The following is a 3,325-nucleotide window of genomic DNA, read 5'->3' as shown; positions in this document are numbered from 1 at the left end:
TACCCCTCAAAATAAACAGAATTATCTTTTGGAGGGCAGGCCTCCTGTAGTACACTCAAATTTGTTTCTCCAGAAAAAAACGGTCAAACAAAGTTTTTTATTTGGAAACTTTGAGAAGGTTGTGTTACAATTTGTGGAAGAAATATCCTGACTTGTAAACAGGTGACTAGCTCTTCCATTATGACAGAGCTCCAGCCCACACCACGCTGAGTATTCGGCAGTTCTTGACTAAAAACGGCATAAACCCTGTGCCCCATTCTCCCTATTCACCTGATCTCACCCTGAGTGATTTATTTTTTGTTTCTTTTTGTTTCCTTAGATTAAAGTAATCCTCAAAGGGAAACATTTTGCCAATGTGGTAGAGGTGAAATGGTAAAAGCACTCACTAAAAGGTATCAAAACTGATGAGTCCAAAAAGTGTTTTGAGCAGTGGAAAAAATATGTTGATAGGTGTATTGAATCAAATAAGTAACCTGAAGGTGACTGAAGTTTAAACATGCAAGAATACACAATTTTTTATAAGTAAATTTCAGTTTTTGGTGGGTCCCCCCTCATATCTTTATTTTATATCCCACTTTTATTAGCATTTTCCCCCTTTTCAAAATATATTCAGAGTAAGATCATTTCTCTTCATTTTTTCTACTAGTTTTCTGCTCTAAATTGTTACCATCTCTCACCTAAGCTACTGCAATAGTGTTCCAATGGTCTCTTTGCTTCCATCTTTAACCCTCTATTGTCTATTCTCATAAAAGCAGCCAGAGTAACCCTTTGAAAACGTAAAATTCTGTGATTTCGCTATTCATATACCTGCGCCAGCTCCCCAGTTTATTCATATTAAATGTCCAGTTAATATCAATTGACTACAAAACTATGTTTCAAACTTGCAATTTAAAAGTCCTACATGATATCAACCAGTACCCTAACAGCCTAACCCTAGCCTTGTAAGATTTAATTTTCACTGAATGCTTGTATTTACAGTGACTTAGGCAAGTCTTCAAACCCATCTAAGTCTCAGTTTGCTCATCTATAAGTGAGACTTTTATCTGCTCTGCTGCTTTCATAGCATCTTTTTGAAGATCAAAATCAAGACTGTGTGCAGTAGTGCCAGACATACATAAACCCTTACCATCAGAATGTAGCACAGACTTTGTAATCTGGTTTTGGTTTTCAAATTTTAAAAAATTAATTTAGTAATCTAGGGACTCCTGCTTTTGGAGTGAAGAAAGAATATTGATTTAGTGTTACTCTTTACTGAACTATTAAATTATCTTAAAATTGTTTAAAATATAAGTAAATCTGAGTGGCAATCTGAAAGGAAATTACAGTAGAGACTAGGGTAGAACTGGAGTAACCCATTTAGAAAACTATGTTTATAGACTAAGTGTCAATTTGCTAATTTAATATAAAAATACTGAATACAAATGCATATAGTAGGGTCTAGAAATCAGTGTATTTTTTTCCCACAGAAAGAGTAAAATAAAAGATAATGAAATTAGAAGGGAGTCTTCTTTCTCTATTTAAAAATAAAATATGGCCGGACTTGGTGGCTCAGCCTGTAATCCCGCGCCTTGGGAGGCTGAGGTGAGTGGATTACCTGAGCCCGCGGGTTCGAGACCCACCTGGGCAGGCGAGACCTCATCTCTACAATAAATCCAAAAATCAGTCGGGCGTGGTAGCGCATGCCTGTAATTCTGGCTACTTGGAAGGCTGAGGCGGAAGGATCGCCGGAGCCCAGCAGGTCGAGGCTGCGGTGGCCGGGAGCGGCCACTGCACTCCAGTCTGGGCGACAGAGTGAGACTCCAACTCAAAAAAAATAAATAAATAAATAAAAATAAAATATGTAGTAGTCAATGTACAAATTCTAATATACTCTGTAAAGTTTTTCCAAAGATATCTGAATATAAGGAACCAATAAACTATAGTTTGGTTTCTACTTCTGAGTTTTTATTCAGTAAGGACTATCCCGTAGTGTCAGATAGATGGTGATTACAAACAGTACGGAGCAATACAATAACAGATTTTTACAAAGATGATTGTTTGATATAGTTGTTATTTGTTTTTGTTTTTGTTTTCCTTCCATTTGAAAGCAGGCATTGTTTATTAACTCATCAGTTAACAAAAATAATCATGGCAGACACCTTAGTTCATCCTTCTAATAAACCTGTTGGTCTGGTCTTCCCTGTTGCCAGCACCCCCACCTTCCATAAAATAGGTCTTCTTTTTCTTCATTCCACCAAGTGGAGAGGATAATTTAAAAGGCTAGAGGAAGTTTAGATCTTGTGAATCAGATCCTCCATACAGATGATGCTATATTTACCAAGAGGTTGAGCAATCAAACCATTATCTGTCAAGACAATTCTCTTCTTATTAATTTTTCCATAACCACGCTTGTAGATTAGTTCATTTACTGACTTCAGGTTTGGGTACACCCATGTAATGTACAGTTCTACAATCTTCAGCATGTTAACTGAAGCCTTGTTGAGCTCATCAAAGGTTCCATTGAAGATCTGACAAAGGTGAAGAAGCTGCAACACCTTCCGTTCCTTTGGGCTCACACCATTGATACTTCTGATCCTGATGACAAAAGCCAATTTGGATTCTGCAGGTACATAGAAGTTGCCAGCTTTTCTTCCCATCCTAGCCATTCAAATCTCAGTTCTGTACATCTGCCTATATTCTTTGTGATAGAGCTTAGCTTTTTCATAGATATGCTTCCTCCTTGCCTTTCAAAGCATTTTTGGGAGCAAACTTCTTTCTCAGGCACTCTATCTTCAGCTCTGAGAAATTCCTTTGCTTTTTTTAAGGGTTTCTGGCACAGCAGGAACCTTCTTTTTCTTCTCTTCGACACCCTCCATGGTTCCAGTCAGAAAAGAGGAAGCTCTATTAATTGCTTATAAAGTAAATTAGGCATTAACAAGAAATATTTTTAATTGAACTACTTATGGCTTTACAAAAATCACTACATTTATCAAATCTTTCTATTTCATAACTTTGTGTGTCTACATTTGAGAGCTAACACTTTGCAATGAAATAACAGGGTTGCTATCCAATTCCTCCACCTCAGTGCCCCCATGCCATTCCAAGAGAACTAGATTTTTTTTTTTAGTTTTCAAATAACAGGGTACATGTGAGGATTTGTTACATGAGTATATTTCATGAAGGTGATATTTGGACTGCTGACAAGTCCTTCCCCACCATCCCATTGGGTGGTTTTGTATACCTTATCCCCCCTTCCTCACTCTCTCCTTTATTAGTACCCAGTGTCTGTTGCTCCCATCCTTGTGCTCGTGTGGGCCCACTAACAATTGAGAACATGTGGCATTCA

At 37.5% G+C, this 3,325-nt stretch overlaps 1 pseudogene; it reads right to left on the bottom strand.

Annotated features, from left to right (window-relative positions):
* Positions 1-2,080: 2,080 nt before the first annotated feature.
* On the bottom strand, positions 2,081-2,855 carry LOC103264280 (annotated as a pseudogene).
* Between the last annotated feature and the right edge of the window lie 470 nt (positions 2,856-3,325).

The sequence above is a fragment of the Carlito syrichta genome, unplaced genomic scaffold (genome assembly GCF_000164805.1).
Source record: "Carlito syrichta isolate Samal-C Ts95f unplaced genomic scaffold, Tarsius_syrichta-2.0.1 Scaffold305640, whole genome shotgun sequence".
NCBI classification, from domain to species: domain Eukaryota; kingdom Metazoa; phylum Chordata; class Mammalia; order Primates; family Tarsiidae; genus Carlito; species Carlito syrichta.
The sequence above is the reverse complement of the archived record's forward strand: the minus strand, read 5'-3'. Positions and strand labels throughout refer to the sequence as shown.